The 21,682-nt window shown below is 36.7% G+C and overlaps 1 protein-coding gene across 3 annotated transcripts in view; it reads right to left on the reverse strand.

Moving 5' to 3' along the window:
- The window catches only part of HPSE2 (heparanase 2 (inactive)), a 782,979-nt gene that overhangs the window by 299,377 nt on the left and 461,920 nt on the right, over window positions 1–21,682 (reverse strand). The gene's annotated exons all lie outside the window — the stretch shown is intronic.

Raw genomic sequence — 21,682 nt, forward strand, 5'->3', positions numbered from 1 at the left:
AAAAAAAAAAAAAAAAAAAAAACTTGAATTGCTGACATTTAAAAATGAGATGGTTTTACAAAGCAGCTGGATTTCTAGCCTTCTAGAAGATCTGGCACTACTGGGTCTATATATCTCCATGCCAACATGATGGAAGTAGCGTCAGGGGACAAGACCAGGAAAGATGACTGGCTAGTGACTCCTAGAAAATAGCTCAGCCTAGCAGCACATCCAAAGCAGTTTGCTCAAGTCCCAATTTCTAATATTTTTGGGTATGGAAATACCACAATAATATGTGTCATTGTCAGGTTTATGTGAAATTCCATCAACCCTATTAACCATATACCCACTGCCGTCCCATTCCTTCACTTCTATCACGATCAGTGTGGTTCTGGCTCTCATTTCCACTTGCATGAACTATTATTACAGTGCCTGTACTTTCCTCTCTACTTCTAGATTCTCCCCATTTTGCCAGATTCATCTTCCCCCAAATCACTCTCATCAGCTTCACTCACTCCTCAAAGTCTTAGTGGATTTTCATGATCTCTTTTTTCCTTAGATTTGTATTCAAGGCCTCTTCCACTCAGCCATAATTTTTCCCCCAACCTTAGGCCTCTCGGTTACTCCCAGTGAGTTCTTTGTTGTCAGTCTGTTCTATTTATTATAGAACCGCCTACCCAACTACCTTTGCTCTAACTATATGCCCTAATTCCTTTTTTAAACACACCAGACTTTACATGTCTTTTTAGGCAGTCATCCCCAGGTATGGATGACATGCCTTTATAGAAAAAAAATTATGTTAATAATTATGCACAGAAGTTTACATTATCTTAGTACTCCTTATGTAAGTCCTTAGAGCAGCATTTCTCAAATGGGGTTCTGTGAAATGCTAGGGCTCCACAGATGTCACTAGGGGTTCCGCAAGAGATTGATGCATAGTGACCAAGTAGCCCCATTAGCAATTTTATTATAGGTCTTTTAGAGCTGTAAAGTGGGACCATGATCATTTACTTGAGTCCATTATCAGTTTTTGAAGCAGGATATGGGGGGTAGGGGGTGGGTGGAGGGAAGGGTGCTGCTGTCATTTTCAACATCTTACATGTGGGAAAAAGCTTTTCCTTGTTTAAGAAGCATAATAAAGAATAAGAACAGAAATTGTCTTATTTCAAATGAAAATAAAAACTAATATGAACTTGTCTCACAGTCAGCCCAGAACTGAGTAGTTAGTTGTACAACAAAAAAGTCCTAAGTTTCACATTAAAGTTGCGTAGTGCCTTCCAACTTAGGGGGCTCATCTTTCATAAATTAAAAATAAATTTAATTATTTATATTTAGTTCCAAAATAACATTTTAAATTCACTTTAGTTCTATTAAAGAGATCCTGAAGCCATCACATGTGTATAATAAATTTGTAATTATCTACTTGTGCCTGACCATGTCCCTCAGTATGAACATTTTTTTTTTCCGGTCTTATTCAAAATTACATCTTAGGCTATATTTTTATTCCTACTGCTTTCACTTGTAGCTTTACTATTCATTCATTGTCAATACATTTTCATATTGGAAATAACAATAATTAAAGTAAATTCACAACCTTTATTTAAATTAAATCTAACAAGCCTGTATATCTCATTTTGGCTTAAACCATTTATTTAACAAAAATGTATTATGTTTGTCTTATGAGGTTTTAAATTCATGAAAAAGGAAAGAAAGGAATTCATTTTAAGAAAGAAATTTTACTACCTTTTTTTTCTTTTTAGGAAAGATTGCCTAAAAAATCATTTTTTTTGTTTAAATAGAGGAAAAAATACCCTATTTTGCACTTACCATATACCACATGCCATATCTCAATAGCATTTTGTATAACAGAACTTTGTGATAAGATTTTTAGGTCTATTTGGGTAAAGATTAAAAAAACAAAACAAAAAACAAGTAACAAATTTACAAAAAGGAAAAACTGAATTTTCTTCTTTCTATATCACAGAGCTGCATTACAGTTGGTATCTTTTGTGGAGGGAGGAAAACCATACAACAGAATAGGTTAAAAAGTTGGCCAAAATAAACAGATTCAGAGGAAGTTATTGTTGTCTATTTAAAAGAGCACTGATAATTATTATTAGATTATTATATTTACTATTACATGATTATACTAACATACTACAAGTTTTAGATATAATAATTTTTTATCCAGGTGTTCCCTGAGACTTGAGAATGATTTCAAGTGTTGCTTTTTAATATGACAATCTTGAGAAGGCTGCCCTAGAATTAAAAGGATGCATAGGAAAACAAAAGTCATCCTAACACCAGAATAATTATGGTTGAACTGACTGCCGACTTAAACATTCCTTCTGCTTAGCAATATCCCCACTAATCAAATCAATGATGTTGTCAGTCTCTCCAACACAATGCAAACCCAGAATAAATCTACTGAAAAGCTAAATTGCAAATCTGAGAAGGAGATGCAGGATTTCATGAAATCAATGAAAATCAAACCCCACTCCATGGGAGAAAATACCTGGCGATCTGCTCTGGGAAAGATTAAAGGCTAGGAAACCCTATGGGGCAGTTCTCTGTCCTCTAGGGTCAGTGTGAGTGGGAGTAGACTCCATGGCGTGCGTCAACAACAACAATGCTTGATAATTGCTTAAATCATATGCAAATCCACTAACAACTGAAAAAAAGAAAGTTCACAAAGATGATAAAATAATAAGATAATCAAAAATATAATTTGAACATTAAAAGACAAAGAGAGGCCTTTCCTCAGGATACTGTTTGAAGTCCTTCAATACTTCTGATTGTGAAAATATTTTATCTGAACAAATGTTAAATATTTAATTAAATAATATTTTTTTTATTTAAATAATTAGTTCCTAGTTGCAATGACAGCTTATAATTTATTAACTATACAATGAAATACATGTTATTTTCATAGTTTTAGATTTGTTTCTAAACTAAAATTCTAATCAAACTTTCATATCAAAATTTATTATGAAAGACTGATGTTCATTTTAGGTAGATTATTTATATTTAAGTGGTCTTTTTTTAGAGCTAATTATCTCCATATAATGAGGATTTCCTGTGTTTATTTCACATGTATTAGAAAAACAAATTCATGTCAAACATAAACGGATATCAAATGTGTGATTTCAGGGATTTGAAGGCTTAAGGCAAGGCAAAATCATTTATAAAAAAGTGTCAAGGTAAAAAAAAAGGTGACACAAAACACAATATGGATGGTTTGTTACCATGAAAAAATGAGAACTAGAGTGCTAGAAATTTGGGGGGAGCTTTGTTAAGGATATAAGGTTAAGTCCTGCCTCCTCCATGAAACCATTCCTGAACATACCAGCTTCCCTAACCTCCCTGCAGTGACCTCAACCTTCTCGAAACTCTGTCTACACCATTCATTGGCATTGGCATCTGACTGCCTTCTGGCACCTCTTGTTACATTGTCTTACTTGGGATTTACCTCTTGATTTATTCATGTTTCCAGAGTGCATGGCTTGTTTTTCCCAGTTAAATTGTTAAGTTTCTTGAAGCTGGTCCTGTATTTCATTATATCCTTGACAGCACCTAGCACAGATCAATCTTCTGCCTTAAAATCAAGCTGAAGAGTTTTCACAGTCCAAAATCTGTTTATTATGTAAAAGTGGTCTAACAAGAAATTAAAAGAGGCCGAAGAAATATCTGTCTACAATAATTATTTCTGGTTTAAGAGACGTACTCTAGAATTTTTGGAAAAGTAATATCTATTTGAATACAGAGGATTTAGTAGATGATCAACAAATGCAATCTTCCTCAGAACAACTACTGTTAGGTTCCAAGAAGGCAGATACTTAATCGGGCAACTTTCTACTCTGTCCACCAGAGGGTGCTAATGCCATTGTATCCTCCAGTCAGGCTGCCTTGACATTACATATGAACATTATTCTAAGGAGCATTGAAGATGAGGAGCTGCGGCTTGAGAAAGATGTAATAGAGTATAGTCTTGGGAGTATCTATACAGTATAGTGCTGATAGTTGATGCTGTGGAAGTTCTTGAGACTTCTAAAGGACAAAATGTAGAAAGATGTTTGAGGATAAAACCTTAAGAAATATCTACATATAAGGGTCAGGAAGAATGAAAAATAAATAAATAAAGGCAGTGAACAGCATAGAAGAAGAAGGAGAATCCAGAAATGCAGTCTTAAAGAGCACAAAAGAGCACAGTGTCAAGGAGGTGCTGGTCAATGGCAGTAGATGTTCCTAAGAAATTGAGGAGAAAAAGACTGAGAGAAAAGCTACTAGGTTAATCAAACAGTAAGAATAGAAACTAAATCTAGAATAGGGGTAAGAAATGAAAGAATGAGTGGATGAAGAACAAAGAATAGACTCTAGTATATTAGACTTACTTGCTGAAGTCCCATGGTGTTAAAAGGAAGAAAAGAAATGAAATAGTAACTACAGAAGTATCAGATATAGGTTTAAGAAAAACATTCAGATCCAAGACCCCACTTTTTCAAAAAGTCATTTCTTCAATAAGGCTGATCTCAACTTTATATTAGGAAGAAATTGATAAACCAAACCAAACCTGTTGCCCTTTAGTTGATTCCGACTCATAATGACCCTATAGGACAGAGTAGACAGGGTTTCCAAGGCTGTAAACTTTATGGAAGCAGGCTGTCACATCTTTCTCCCATGAAGCGGCTGGTAGATTCCAACCATTGACCTATTTAGTTAGCCAAGTGCTTAAACACTGTGCGACCAGGCTCCTTAAGAAAGTGATAAGGATCAATGAATTCACACTAAGATGTGACTATTTCTCTTAGTTTTCTCAGGACTTGGCACTTCAAAAATAAACTAGACAAACAGCAACCCAATAAACAAAGCATAGGACACTCATTAATTTAAATAATTGGGTAGCTGGAATTTCTAGTAGGATTCATTCATTTGTTCAACAAATATTTACTAAGCTCCTATTATATGGCAGGCACTATTATACGCTCTAGGGATACAGCAATGACCAAAACAGAAACAGGTCCTGCCCTCATGGAGTTTACATTTAGTGTGTTTGTGGTAAGAGATGGTGGGAAAGGTAGTACAGGCTGGAGGACAGGTAGTAACAATAGAGTATGCTATTTTAAATAAGCTTCACTGAAAGGTAACATTTGAGCAGACCCCTGAAGGAAGTGAGGAAGTAAGTCAAGAGGATAACTATGGAAACAATTCCAGGCAAAATATACTATAAAGGCAAAGGGCCAAGACAGGAATGATCTTGATGAATTTGAAGAACGAAAAAGAGGCCAGTGTGGCTATGGAAGAAGAAAGAGGGAGAACAATAGGAGATGAGGTCAGTGTTAGCAGGGCCAGATTGTGTAGGGCCTTGCTGGCCATTGTGAGTAGTTTGGCTTTTACCCCATATGACACAGAAAACCACTGAATGGTTTTGAATATGACCTGACTCACCTTTTAAAAGCATCGCTCTGGCCACTGAGCTTAAAAAAGACTGGAGGGGGAGACAGGGCAAGGGTGAAAGCAAGCAAATGAGTTAGGAACCTATAGCAATAATTCAGGCAAGGCATCACAGTGGCTTGGACCAGGGTGGTAGCAGTGAAGTGGTGGAGTGATGGGGTTCTGGGGATGTTTTAAAGGTAGAGCTGACAAGATTTGCTGAAGTATTGGATGTGAAATATGGGGGGGGGGCACGTCAAGGAAAACTCCAGAGCTTTTAAATTGAACAGAAGGAGATGAACTTGACATTTAAGGAACTGTGGAGGACTGGGAGGAGGGAGGATGGGAAGGCAAAATTAGAATTGGTTTGCACATGTTATGTTTGAGATGCCTATTAGACATACAAGTAGAGAATGTGCATGAGCATAATATACAAATGGAGTTAAGGGGAGAAATATCAACTGAAGTTATAAACCTGAGTAAGTAAAACATTTTGAAAGGTTGGGAGAGGTAGGGTGGCTTTTGTTGTAAAGGAGAGAGAAAGGATCTGTCACAAGGATCATCTTCTGATTTATAGATGGCAATGTCCTCAAAGCACTTACCTATCCTAGTCCTTCCCTCTGCTCCCTGTATGCTGAGGACCCAAAGGTTTCTCGATTCTCACCTTCTTTGACGCCCTCTCCAAGACTAGCTTCTCATGTTCTCATCCTGTTTTTATTTATTTATTTCCCACAAAGTAATGCCTATCCTACTTTTTTCCCCATTCATTGATGGGGACAATTGAGATTTCTTAATCTTATGTACCACCACTCGTCTGTCAGTTTGTCATACTGTGGTGGCTTGTGTGTTGCTGTGATGCTGGAAGCTATGCCACCAGTATTCCAAATACCAGCAGGGTCACCTATGGTGGACAGGTTTCAATGGAGCTTCCAGACTAAGACAGACTAGAAAGAAAGATTTGGCAGTCTACTTCTGAAAAAACTGACCAGCAAAAGCCTTATGGATAGCAGTGAAACATTGTCTGACATAGTGCGAGAAGATGAACCTCTCAGGTTGCAAGGCACTCAAAATACAACCGGGGAAGAGCTGCCTCCCAATAGTAGAGTCGACCTTAATGACATGGATGGAGTAAAGCTTTCGAGATCTTCATTTGCTGATGTGGCATGAGTCAAAATGAGGAGAAACAGCTGCGAATATCCATTAAAACTTGGAACGTGGAATGTACGAAGTATGAATCTAGGAAAATTGGAAGTCGTCGAAAATGAAATAGAACTCATAAAGATCAATATTCTAGGCATTAGTGAGCTGAAATGGACTGGTACTGGCCGTTTTGAGTCGAACAATCATATGATCTACTATGACAGGAATGGCAAATTGAAGAGGGATGGTGTCACATTAATTATCAAAAGAACATTTCAAGATCTATCCTGAAGTACAACGCTGTCAGTGATAGGATAATACCCATTTGCTTACAAGGAAGAGCAGTTAATACAACTATTATTCAAATTTACACACCAACCACTAATGCCAAAGATGAAGAAATTCAAGTTTTTTACCAACTTCTGCAGTCTGGATTGATCACACATGCAATCAAGATACATTGGTAATTACCAGTGATTGAAATACAAAAGTTGGAAACAAAGAAAAAGGCTCTGTATTGGAAAATATCGGCCTTGGTGATAGAAACAACTGTGGAGAAGGCATGATAGAATTTTGCAAGAGGAGCTAATGTCTTATTCATTGCAAATACCTTTTTTCAACAGCATAAACAGCAACTATACACGTGGTCCTCGCTGGATGGAATACACAGGAATCAAATCGACTACATCTGTGGAAAGAGACGATGGAGAAGCTCAATATCATCAGTCTGAACAAGGCCAGGGGCTGATGGCAGAACAGACCATCAACTGCTCATGTGCAAGTTCAAGTTGAAGCTGAAGAAAATTAAAACAAGTCCACAAGAGCCAAAGTATGACATTGGGTATATCCAACCTGAATTTAGAGACCATCTCAAGAACAGATTTGACACATTGAACACTAATGACTGAAGACCAGAAGAGTTGTGGAATGGCATGAGGACATCATACATGAAGGAAGCAAAGGGTCATTAAAAAGACAGGAAAGAAAGAAAAGACCAAAATGAATGTCAGAAGAGACTCTGAAACTTGCTCTTGAATGTCAAATAGCTAAAGTGAATGGGAGAAATGATAAAGTAAAAGAGTTGAACAGAAGATTTCAAAGGGCAGCTCAAGAAGACAAAGTAAAGTATTATAATGAAACGTGAAAAGACCTGGAATTAGAAAACCAAAAGTCAAGAACATGCTCAGCATTTCTCAAGGTGAAAGAATTGAAGAAAAAATTCAAGCCTCAAGTTGCAATATTGAAGGATTTGATGGGCAAAAATTGAATGAAGCAGGAAGCATCAAAAGAAGATGAAAGGAATACATAAAGTCGCTGTACCAAAAAGAACTGGTCAATGTTCAAGCATTTCAGGAGATAGCACATAATCAAGAACCGATGATGCTGAAGGAAGGAGTCCAAACTGCACTGATGGCATTGGTGAAAAACAAGGCCCCAGGAATTGACAGAATACCAACTGAGATGTTTGAACAAATGGATGCAATGCTGGAAGCATTCACTTGTCTATGCTAAGAAATTTGAAGACAGCTACCTGGCCAACCAACTGGAAGAGATACATATTTATTGTGTCCATTCCAAAGAAGGGTGGTTCATCAGAAGGTGGAAATTATCAAACAATATCATTAATATAACACGCAAGTAAAATTTTGCTGAAGATCATTGAAAAGCAGTTGCAGCAGTACATCAACAGGGACCTGCCAGAAATTCAAGCCAGATTCAGAAGAGGACATGGAACGAAGGGAATCATTGCTGATGTCAGGTGGGTCATGGCTAAAATCAGAGAATACAAGAAAGATGTTTACCTGTATTTTGACTATGCACAGGCATTCGACTGTTTGTGTCATAACAAATTATGGATAACATTGTGAAGAATGGGAATTCCAGAACACTTAATTATGCTCACGCAGAACCTGTACATAGACCAAGAGGCAGTAGTTCGAACAGAACAAGGGGATATTGCATGGTTTAAAATCAGAAAATGTATGCATCAGGGTTGTATCCTTTCACCATACTTAATCAGTCTGTACGTTGAGCAAATAATCTGAGAAGCTGGACTATATGAAGAAGAATGTGGCATCAGGATTGGAGGAAGACTTATTAACAACCTGCTATAGATATTTGCAGATGACAGAACTTTGCTTGCTGAAAGTGAAGAGGACTTGAAGCACTTACTGATGAAGATCAAAGACTACACATTATCTTAAAGAAAAAAAAATCCTCACAACTGGACCAATAAACAACATCATGATAAATGGAGAAAATACGGGGGTTGTCAAGGGTTTCATTTTACTTGGATCCACAAACAACGCCCACGGAAGCAGCAGTCAAGAAAGCAAACAATGTTTTGCATTGGGCAAACCTGCTGCAAAAGACCTCTTTAAAGTGTTACAAAGCAAAGATGTCACTTTGAGGACTAAGGTGCACCTGACCCAAGCTATGGTATTTTAAATCACCTCATATGCATGCAAAAGCTGGACAATGAATAAGGAAGACCAAAGGATTGATGCCTTTGAGTTATGACGTTGGCAAAGAATACTGCATATACAATGTACTTCCAAAAGAACGAATAGATCTGTCTTGGAAGAAGTACAGCCAGAATGCTCCTTAAATGCAAGGAAGGTGAGACTTCGTCTCATGTACTTTGGACATGTTGTCAGGAGGGATCAGTCCCTGAAGAAAGACATCATTTTTGGTAAAGGAGAAGATCAGCGCAAAAGAGAAAGATCTTCAATGAAATGGATTGACACAATGGCTGCAACAATGGGCTATAACATAGCAATGATTGTGAGGATGGCACAGGACCCAGCAGAGTTTCATTCTGTTGTACACAGGGCCACTATGAGTTGGAATGGACTCCAGGGTGCCTAACAACAACAACAACAACAGTCTTATGTAAAGTGCTATGCAAACAAAGCTTCAAAACATGCCCCATTTTCACTTTCCAATCTGATGGCTACCCCTAAACTTCTCTATAGAAATTCTGAAGCTACAAGTGGCCCCTGGGAATTAAACTGTGACCTGTTGGGAAATTTTTACCTCCAATTTTGCTTTCCCAGTGTTCTATCAAGGTGAGGCATTAACCTTTCTCCGTAACTCAATACAAGCTCTATCCCAAATAGTCCCCTTTCCATTACATTTTATTTGGGGGCTGGGGGTAGCTAATCTCAGAGGATTGACACCAAACTATTAGCTGTCCAGTCTCTACATTGCTGTTCATGTGATTTAATAATCTATTCATATTTTCCCATGTGCACAATTAGAATAAGATAACACTACTCTATTGCACCCAGAAGAAGCCCTGATGGCACAATGGGTAAACACTCATCTGCCAACCAAAAGGTCAGCGGTTTGAACCTACCAGCCGCTGCACAGGAGAAAGATGTGGCACTCTGCTTCTGTAAATATTACAGTCTTGGAAATCCTATGGGACAGTTCTCCTCTGCCCTATAGGGTCATTATGAGTCAGAATCAACTGTACAGCAATGTGTGGGTTATTGCACCCAATAAAATTTCTTCCTTCTGGAAAGAATTGATAATTTGAACTGTGGTATTGACAAGAATATTGAATATACAATGGACTTCTAGAAGAATGAACAAATCAGTCCTAGAAAAAAATACAACTAGGATGCTCCTTAGAAGCGAGGATGGTGAGACTTTGTCTTGCTTACTTCAGACACGTCATCAGGAAAACCTAATAGCTAGAGAAGCACATTGTGTTTGATAAAGTAGAGGGTCAGCAAAAATGAGGAAAACCCCTAATGAGATGGATTGACACAATAGACTCAACAGTGGGCTCAAATATATCGAAGATCATGAAGATGGCACAGGACCAGGTAACTTTTTGTTCTGTTACACATGGGGTCACCATGAGCTGGAGCTGCCTCAATGGCAGCTCACAACAATAACAACACTCTATTGCACCCAACACTGATTTCCCCTTCTGGAGTCACAAGTACTACTATCCTTCAAGAGCTATGGGCGAGGGCCATGTTTCCAAGTCCTTAGCCACACAGAAAAAGCATTCTTCATTCACATGAAAGTTGCAAAAGAACAAAATAGTCACAAAGGGGTATTATAGTCCCTTTTGCCAACTGAAAAAAGAAAAGGATCTAACCGAGTCCTTAAAACAAACAAGTCATGTTTTCTGTGCGATACCTGCTTAAACTTGGTCAAAGACTTAGTGTTTGATGAAATTTGGGCTACATTAGCACTCCCCGTCATTCTTTGAAAAAACACATTATTCCATGGCTCCCTGTTGTTCTCAGCGTATTATCTCTACCTGAAATATTCTTGTTTCTTCATTGTTCATAGCCTAAGTAAATGGTCTCCTCTGTGAGGTCTTCCCTGACTCCCCAAGGCAGAGACATAGGGGCTCCCTCTTCTGGTTTCTCCTAGCTTTTTATCTGTTCCTGTTAGAGCAATAGCCAAATCATGCTATCTTTGTTCAGCTATAACTACCCCTATAAAGGCAGATAGGAGCATTTGCCAAGGAGGAATCACTACGTCTGCCTTTTTAGCTTCCAGTTCAGTGTCTGATGTACAATAACCAAAAAGGTAAGCCCATTGCCATTGAGTCGATTCTGACTCATAGCAACCCTATAGGACAGAGTAGAACTGCCCCATATGGTTTCCAAGGAGCACCTGGTGGATTCAAACTGCTGACCTTTAGCTCTTAACTACTACGCCACTAGGGTTTCCCTGATGCACAATAAGCCTTAATAAATGTCTAACTCCTACAGGTGTTATTTAGGTCCATTCAGTGACACTTACAATCAGTCTGCACCTTAAGTACCCAAATTCAATTATCATTATTCAGTAAAGCAAATTCCGTCTAGCTTATGTCTATTCTTTCATGTTAAATGTGTTCAAATGATATACTCATTGTGTTAAATGTTAATTTGGAGTGAAAAATACCAGTGAGATAGGTGACCATCCAATAGAGACTATAAGAACAGAAGAATTTCTGTGAAAGCCAGAAAAGAAATGTGACAGTAAAAGCAGAGAGAGGTGAACTCTGAACCAATGCTGCCACTTACAATTCAAAGAGAGAAGCCAACGCTTAATGGGGAACCATTAGAATTAGTGAGTACAACCAATAATAAGTGAGGCATTTTAACTGTAGCTATTAAGAGAGAACAGTTTGAAAATTGCCCAGGAAAAAAAATATAGCCATTTCAGAAAAAGTGAAGATAACTCTAGGCTGAGAGCTAATTTTAATAGGAAGAGAATATCTCCAGTTTAGTCATTGTAATAAAACATTAACTAGGTTATAAATAAATCAGCATAAATGTCTGTAATTTGACTTAAATTGTTGAAGGGGAATGAGATTTGGGAAATGTCTATGAATAAACATTCCAACACTATGAAAAGACTCTGAGCTAGAGACTATTGCATTAATCAACTTAACTAGATTAAAGAGAAAACTGAGTGCCAGTGAGTATAACAGAATCTCTGGATCCCATCTAAAATGGTGACAGGAGAAGAGTAGAAAAGACACTGACATTTAGTAAGAGGATAGGATTGCTTTAAAGAAATGTGCCCTTAAGAAACTGGAGTTTCAAGATGCAAATAATGTATCTAGAGACTAGTTTGGAAATATATATTTAAATTTAAAATGCACATTGCCTTAGATCAAGAAAGCCCACTGCAAGCAAGTAAGCCTAGACATTCTTCTAACCCATAAGCTTGAAAAATTCTCCAAGATATAGAAAGATTATCATTGCAGTAATGTTTTTAATAGCCAAGCACTGAAAACAATCAAAATGCCTATTAAATGGGGACTGGTTAAATAAATTGTAGAAAACCTATATTGCAAAAAGAGATTACAGATAAGGAAAAGGAGAAGGCTAGAATAAACTCTGTTAATTAATAAACACACACACACAAACATATGTGTAGTAATGAGCACACCTAGCACCGAGACCTTGGCTTCTAACTACCATTCTCTAATAAAAGGAATCAAAGCTCCTTGGAGAAATGGCTGATGCAGAGAAAATGTGAGACAAAATAGGACATCTTGTGGCACCAGAAAGTAAGGAAATCTCAATAAATGATGGAGACATGTTGAAAGGATATAAGAGCCAACCGAAAGGAGCCCCAATGGCGAAAGCTAGAACAATTTTAGCAACAAAATAAACAATGATAGCATTGGATTATATAACCCACAGAATAAAATAAATATCTATAAGTCATACTTGTAGAAATAAATGACTAAATAAATAAATAGTACAGGAGGAACAGCTCTTCCTTACAGGAACATACCAGTTAACAAACATAGAAGAAATAAGGGAAATAAGAAATCACCATTAGGTAACAACTCAATAGTGACTGCTGCAGTCATAAATTACTGATGGTTACTAAAATTAGTGTATCAAAGTATGATGACAAATAAGATATTTGCATGGTCTCAAAGTATTTACCCACAAGATACTAATTACAAAGGGAAAATTAGTAACTTTACCGAGGAAAAACCTGGCAGATATCATGTAACACTGTGATCAAAGTTAACCTTAGTAGTTACAAGACACTGACATCATGTACCTCTGATATGAAGTCTGAGAAGGGCACAACATCACTTCTGTAGTATTCTTACCAAAAATTCAAAACCTCAATTTAGTCATGAGAAAACATCAGATAAACCAAATTTGAGGAACATTCTACAAAATAATTGGCATGGACTCTTTGAAAGTGTCAAGGTCATGAAAGAGAATGAAAGAATGAGGAACTGTCACAGGATGAAGGAGACTAAGGAAACATGACACCTAAATGCAATGAGGGATCCTGGATTGGATCCTGGACCAAAAAAAGAGACAATAGTGGAGAAATTGGTCAAATTTAAATAAGGTCTATAGGTTAGTTAATAGCACTGCACCAATGTTAATTTCCTGATTTCAATCATCTTACTATGGTTATGTCAAATGTTAACATTAGAGGAAGCTGGGTGAAGGGTATATGAAAACTCTACGAACTATATATAAACTATACGTTTATAAAACTATAAATTTTTCTGTAAACCTAAAAATAATTTAATATAAAATGTTTTTTAAAAGAACAAGGCAGATCTGTATCACTTATATGAAAAGAGTGTCAAGATATTATTAAGTTTTTAAAAAGTGAGAAAGAAAAAGAAAAAAAAAAAAAGCAATGACCAGAATGGTATGTATAATGTAATTTTTTCTGAATGACATATAAAAAAAAAAACCAAACCTACTGCCGTCGAGTCGATTCTGACTCATAGTGACCCTTCAAGAAAGAGTAGAACTGTCCCATAGGGTCTCCAAGGCTGTAAACCTTTACAGAAACAGGTGCCACATCTTTCTCCCACGGAGCAGCTGGTGGATTTGAATTGCTGACTTTTTGGTTAGCAGCTGATCGCTTTAACCACTGCACCGCCAGGGCTCCTTGAATGACATATATGTGTCACACACACATATATATACATATATGTATACACACGTATGTATGTATATGTATACATATACATACATATTGGGTATATGCGTAGTCATTTTGTTGAAAGAAAACACAAAACTTTTAATACTGTGAATTTGAGAGGAGAGGAAATGGAAGTGAGAGAAAGGCTTGAGAATTTTATTTGCCATTTTTCACTGAGTCTAAATTTCTACAAATACAAGGATCATCTAGACAGAATATTATGGCCCTTTTGTTTCTTTTTGGTACTTCTCTATATTTAAAATAAAGGAACAGAAAAAAATTAGAATAAGTTGTTGTTGTTAGGTGCTATCAAGTTGCTTCTGACTCATACCAACCCTGCGTACAACAGAACAAAACACTGCCCAGTCCTTGCCATCCTCATAATCGTTGTTATGCTTGAGCCCATTGTTGCAGCCACTGTGTCAATCCATCTCGTTGAGGGTCTTCCTCTTTTTCACTGACTCTCTACTCTACCAAGCAAGATGTACTTCTCTAGGGACTGGTCCTTCCTGATAACATGTCCAAAGTATGTGAGACTAAGTCTTGCCATCCTTGCTTCTAATGAGCATTCTGGCTGTAGTTCTTCCAAGACAGATATGTTCATTCTTCTGGCAGTCCATGTATATTCAATATTCTTTGCCAACACCATAATTCAAAGGCATCAATTCTTCTTCAGTCTTCTTTATTCGTTGTCTAGCTTTCACATGCATCTGAGGCAACTGAAAACACCATGGCTTCGGTTAGGCACACCCTAGTCCTCAAAGTTACATCTTTGCTTTTTAACACTTTAAAGAGTTCTTTTGCAGCAGATTTGCCCAACACAATGGGTTAATAAGTTAATACATAATAATTACCATATTAAAAGCTTGCTTTCATGAGAAAATTTTCTTTATTAAGTCTTTAGTGTTATTGCCTAATTCTTTTATATAAACTAAGTTCTTTTGTATATAAACCCATTGCCGTCGAGTAGATTCCGACTCATAGTGACCCTATAGGACAGAGTAGAACTGCCCCACATGGTTTCCAAGGAGCAGCTGGTGGATTCGAACTTCTGACTTTTTGGTTAGCAGCTGAGCTCTTAACCACTATGCCACCAGGGCTCCTTCTTTTGTATATAATCCCAAATATATCTGTTAGTCTGGGTTCACATCAATTCTGGCATGACCAAGCTCCCTACTCACTGCTATTAAACAATACAGCCTAGCATTTGGTTATGGAACATGTGGATTAGTCTTATCTAGGTTTATCAAAGCTTAGATAAGAATCTTATCACTTGTGGAGGCTTTAAGATATAGGCACTGTCTCAATCTGCAAATGAATCCCTGTAACACTCATACTCAGTCCTCTGTGCTTTTACACATCCTGTTTCCTCAGCCTGAAATGGTCTTTCCCTTTGGTTTAGAGTAAGCTATAATCAGCTCTTCTAATATGAAGTCCTCCTCTAGTCTAGAACAAGGTTGGGAAACTTTTTCTGTAAAGGGCCAGAGAGTACATATTTTAGACTTCACATGCCACATACTGTCTGTCACATATTCTTCTTTGTTTAGTTTACAACCCTTTAAAAGTGTAAAAACCATTCTTAGCTCACATTGGGTTCCCAACCTGAGGGCCATGTCTAAGTTACTGCAAAATTCCAGACATTATCCCATTTCTAGGCTGAATAAATAACGTGTCACACACATATGTACCGATATTTTTTGAAAAGCTATAGATGCTTCTGGGATTAGCACAAAACAAATTATTTTTAAAAGCATTATTAAATTCATATTAACTTCCTGTCCTTATTAATTTTCTCAATCAGTAAATACCAAAATTATGACTGGTATTAGGTGATGTATTCATAAAATACTTTATTATGAAAAAGAAGTCCTCATGCAAGGACTAAGAAAATGTATCTTCCATGAACCCTTTTAAAGGAGTTACTTAAAGTTGTACTTCAGCCAAACAAAAGAAGCTATGGAATCCAGAGGGAATAGATAAAACCCAGAAGAGTAATAATAGAAAGTCCCAGAATGAGAACTATGTAACAGAAACCCTAGGGCATTGATAGTTCAATGGTAGAATTCTCGCCTTCCATGAAGGAGATCCAGGTTGGATTCCTGGCAAATGCATCTCATGCATAGTCACCATCCATCTGTCAGTGGAGGCCTGTGTTTTGCTATGATGCTGAGCAGGTTTCAGTAGAGCTTCCAGACTAAGACACATTAGGAAGAAAGGCCTGTCCATCTACTTCCAAAAATCAGCCAGTGAAAACCCTGTGGATCACAACAGTCCATATCAATCATGGGGACAGGCAACATTTTGTTCCATTGTGCATAGGCTGTTGGGGGCCAACTCAAAGGCAACTAACCACAGGAAAACTAATTTAGATTATTCAGTAACCACTTGCCATCCAGTCAAGTCCAACTCATAGTGACCTCATATGTATCAGAGTAGAACTGAGTCTTATACAGTTTTTAGTGACTGATTTTTCAAAAGTAAACTGCCAGGCCTTTCCTCCAAGGCACCTCTGGGTGGACTCAAACCTCCAACTTTTCAGTGAGCAGTCAAATGCATTAACCATTTATACCACCCAAGGACTGTTCATTAAAGCCACCAACTTGTGGTATTTCTGTTACACGAGCACTAGAAAATTAAGACAGCATCCCAGAATGAGAAAACAGGTTAGTACAGAAAAAACATATTTGAAAAGCAATAGTTGAAACTTGCTAAATCTGATCAAAAATATAAAGTTACAGATTCAAGATGTTCATGAAACCCAAACAATGTAAATTTATAAACAGAAGACAAAAATCCCATCACACACATACACATCCAGATACATCATAATCAAACTGCTGGAAACCAAACATGAAGAAAAGATCTTGAAAATAGCCAGAGAAAAACAGTATATTATATATACAAATAATGATTCAAATAACTCTAAATTTATCATAATAAACCATGGAAGTCAGAAGACAGTGGAACATGTTTGAAGTGCTGGGGAAAAACAAACAAGCAAAAAACCTGTCAACCCAGAATTCTATATTCAGAGAATATATTTTTCAAGAATGAATATGTTATAAAGACATTTTCAGGTGAAGAAAAACTAAAAGAATTCATTGTGAGGAGACCTACTCTAAAATAAACATTAAAAGAAGTCCTTTAGCTAAGTAGAAATGATGCCAGAGGGAAATGAATGAAGGAAGAGCAACAGAAATGGTAAATTTTTGAGTAAATGTAATAGACTATTTTTCTCCTCTCAAATTCTTTAAAATAGGTATGCTGATTAAAACAAAAAATGATAACATTGCCTGAAGACATTTCAATGTATGTAGATGTAATACAGAGCCCTGGTGGCAGAGTGGTTAAGAGTTCAGGCTGCTAGCCAAAGGGTCGGCGGTTCAAATCCACCAGCCATTCCTTGGAAACCCTATGGGGCAGTTCTACTTGTCCTGCAGGGTCACTATGAGTCAGAATTGACTCGATGGCACACAACAAAAACAACAAGATGTAATACATAAAACAACTATAACATGAAGGGGGAAGGCAAAGGATCTTATACAATTGTACAGCTCTAATGCTTTACTGGAAATGGTAAAATGCTCGCTCTAAATAGACTGTGAACAGGTATGTGTATTGTAATTCCTAGAGAGACCACTAAAGAGCAATGCAAAAACAGTAGGCAAAAAGTCAATAGATAAATTTAGATGGAATACTAAAAACATTCATATAATTCAAAAGAAGCAAGGAATAGAGGAATAGAGAAGCACAAAACAGAAAGGGACAAACACAAAGCAAATAAAAACAAATACAAAAAATTATAGCCCTAAATCAAACCATATCAGTAAGTACATTAAATGTCAAAGTCTAAACATGCCAATTAAGACAAATGTTGTTAGACTAGATAAAATAACAAATCCAACTACATGCTGTCTACAAGAAACCCATTTAAATATAATGATATAAGTAGATTAAAAGTAAAACAATGGAAAAAGACATACTATGCAACACTAAGGAAAAGAAAACTTGAATGTCCGTATTAAAAATAGAGAAAGTAGACTTCGAAACAAGGACATTTATCAGGAATAAAAAGGAGAATTATATTATGGTAAACAGGTCAATTCACAAAAAAGATATAACAATAGTACATGTGTGTGCACCTAACAACAAAGTTCCAAAAAGAAATGAAGCCCAAACTGATAAAAACAAAAGGGGAAATAACCAAATCCACAATTATTCTTGAAGACTTTAACATTTCTCTTTCAGTAATCAATAGAAAAAGTAGACAGAAAATCAGCAAAGATATAGAGACCTAAACAACACTATCGACATGACCTAATTGACACAGAACACTGCAGGCAGAAATAGCAGTATGCACATTCTTTAAAAATGCACATAAAACATTCGACAAGATAGACCATATTTTGGGCCATAACACAAACCTGAATAAATTTTAGAAGAACTGAAATCATACAAAGCTTGTTCTCCAGCCATAGTGCAATTATTGGAAATCAATAACAGAAAGATATTTAAAAATTTCCCCAAATATTTGGAAATTAAACACACTTGTAAATAATTTATAAGGATGAAGTCACCAGAGAAAGTAGCAAATACATTGAAAATTAACATAGAACATATCAAAATTTGTGGGATGCAGCCAAAGTACTTTGAGGGAAACTGATAGCATTAAATACTTTTATTACAACTAAAGACACGTTTTAAATCAATAATCTAAGCTTTCATCTTATAGCATATTTTTATGCAACATGTAAGAAAAATTGGCATAGTGGTGCTTATGAAAATACCTTATCAGGGGAGAGCATGGTTGGCAAACAAACATAGAAGTCATGCATTATTTGTGTAAAATATGTTACTATAAAAAGAGAAGTAAGTAAAACTCAAAACTAGCAGAAAGAAAAAAACAATAAAAATAAGAGTGGAAAGGAATGAAATAGTAACAAAAAACAGAGAAAAATCAATGAAACTAAAAGCTAGCTCTTTGAAAATATCAATAAAATTGATAAACCTTTAATAACCTGATAAAGAAAAAAAGGGTATGACATAAGGTACCAAAATCAAGAATGAAAGAAGAATCACTACAAACCATACAGACACTAAAAGAATAATAAGAGAATATTATGAACGGTTTAATGTCCATAAATTTAAGAACTTACATAAAATGGAACAATTCCTTGAAAGACACAGAATACCAAAAATCACTCAAGAAAAATTGGACAACAGGAATAGACTTATATCTATTAAAGAATTTGAATGTGTAGTTTCAAACCTTCCAACAAAAAAAAACCTGACCCAGTTGATTTCACTGGTGAAACCAATTCTACATCTGTGAACATTTAAGAAAGAAATAATACAAATTCTACACAGTATCTTCCAGAAAACAGAAGAGGAGAAATCACTCGACTCATCTTATGAAACCAGCATCACCATGATACCAAAAAAAAAGACATTACAAGAAATAAAAGATACAGAGATGAAAATTCACATGACAAATTACTTTTTAAAAGATTTCAACTTCACTAAAACCCATAAAAAATGAAAATTAAAATGAATTACCAATTTACATGCTTCAGACTGGCAAAAATTAAAATGTCCAACAAAACTGATTGTTGACAAGGATGAGGAGCAATAGGAACTCTGATGCACTGCTAGTAGGAATGTAAACTGGTACAACCACTTTGGAGAGCAATTTGCCATGTTCTAGTAAAGTTAAATATAGGAATTCTCTATAATTTAGAAATTCCACTTTGAGGATTATACTCCAGAGAAGCTTTATCACATGTGTAACAAGAGAAAAGAACAAGAATTTTGATTGAAATGTTGCTTGCAGTAACAGTAAATCAGAAATTAACTAAATGACCATCAATGAGAATTGATCAATAATTTAAAGAGAATGAATCAAGTCTACATGTATTAGCAGAGATAAATTTCAAAACCTAATATGACGTGAAAAAAAGTGAGTTGCAGAATGATACATGCAATATGATACTATTTACGTGAAGTGTTAAAAATACAAAATAATGGTATATGTTTATTATGGAAATGTTATATAATATCACATATTTATATAATATGCTATAGAAAGTATAATATACTTATATACTATCTATAGTATAATATATATTATTCTATCTATCATCTATAATGAGTAAAAAAAAAAAATGAAGGGAAGTGATAAATATCAAATTCAGGATAGTGGATGCCTCTGTGTTGGGATAGAGGGTGATGCGATTAGAGAGGAATACCCCCCATGGGCTTTAACTGTATCTGTAATGTTTTGTTTCTTAAAAAAAATGATCTGAAGCAAATATGTCTATATGTAAAGGTTTAAAAATCTTAACAAAGTTAGTTATTGGTGGGTACATGGGTATAATATTATTCTGTATATATTTTGCATAGTTTTTTTTTCTAATTATAATACTAAAAAGAAAAAAGTTTCAACATACTTTTTTTTAGCAAAAGAAAGTTTGCCTCTGGAGAGGTACTGGGGGTAGGTGGCGGTTGGAGAAGGGGAAGGAGACTATTGCTTTCCATCATAATCTCCTCTCTACTACTTGAATTGTTACTTTGTTGAATTATAACTATGGGAAAAATATTATTTTTTATTTGCTTTCATTAAAGTGATCTTATGCTAGGAGAGTTGAGGACTACTTCATAGACTAAATTCTCTGATGGCTTGACTTCATTTGATCTTGTTTTCAAGGTGCAGCACTCAGCACGATATTTACTGTTGTATTTTATTTCCTAAAGACTACGGTATAGTACACTCCAATCACTCAGCTTTCTAATCTTCAGCCATAAATATACTCCATAACCTTGGACAAATCATTTAATTTCATGGTACTTCAGTTTCCTTGTTTTTCAAATGTCGGTAATAATAACCGCAGTCTTGCTCTGACCAGGATCACAACAAAGGGTACTGGACAGAGCTGGAAAAAATGTAGAACAAAATTCTAACTCACAGGCTAGTTCCGGCAAGATGGCGCTCTAGGCAGAAGCACCACGCTGTCCCTCCACAGCAAAGATCCGAAAAACTAAGCCAAACAGAGAATGCAACAATCCTGAAACCCTAGAACATCAAATGAAGAGATAAAGAACTCAGCAGAGCACCAAATGGAGTGAGAATACTGAAAGAGAACAGAGAGCGAGGAGAGATTCATGCAGACGTCCCCTACCAGCTAACGCAGCGCAGATGCACTATCTTGGACTCCTATCAGAGACCTACAAACGGGGGTACAAGAAAGCAGCCTCATGGAGTGTCCAGTGGGAGACAAAACAGCTGGTAATTTGCGATGTGCGCTTTCCCACCCCCCACCCCTCTTCGCCCCAGCTCAGGCTCCTCTGCTTCCCGCGGCCACAGTCTCTTGACTGGGAAGCACCGGCTGCTTGGATTCCACACACCCAAGCGGGAGGCTCTCTGGGTGCCATTTGTTGGCTGCTAGTGTTTTTTTTTTTTTTTCTGCTTCTTTTGATTTCTCACTTGCCTCTCACCGCCTCCCCCTCCTTTTGCTCGAGTGCCTGGCTCTGAGCGCCATCTTTGCTTCTTCCTGCGGGGCTGCAGGGCTCCATTTGACTGTGCAGCTGCTTTCCGGTCTGGGCTGCTGCGCTGGTGGGATCCCGGGGCTTTTGTTCGTTTGTTCCTCTACTTCCCGTGGCCACGGTCTCTTGACCGGGAGGCGCCGGCTGCTTGGATTCCACA

This window comes from Trichechus manatus, unplaced genomic scaffold, assembly GCF_000243295.1.
Source record: "Trichechus manatus latirostris isolate Lorelei unplaced genomic scaffold, TriManLat1.0 scaffold00007, whole genome shotgun sequence".
In the NCBI taxonomy this organism is placed as follows: Eukaryota; Metazoa; Chordata; class Mammalia; order Sirenia; family Trichechidae; genus Trichechus; species Trichechus manatus.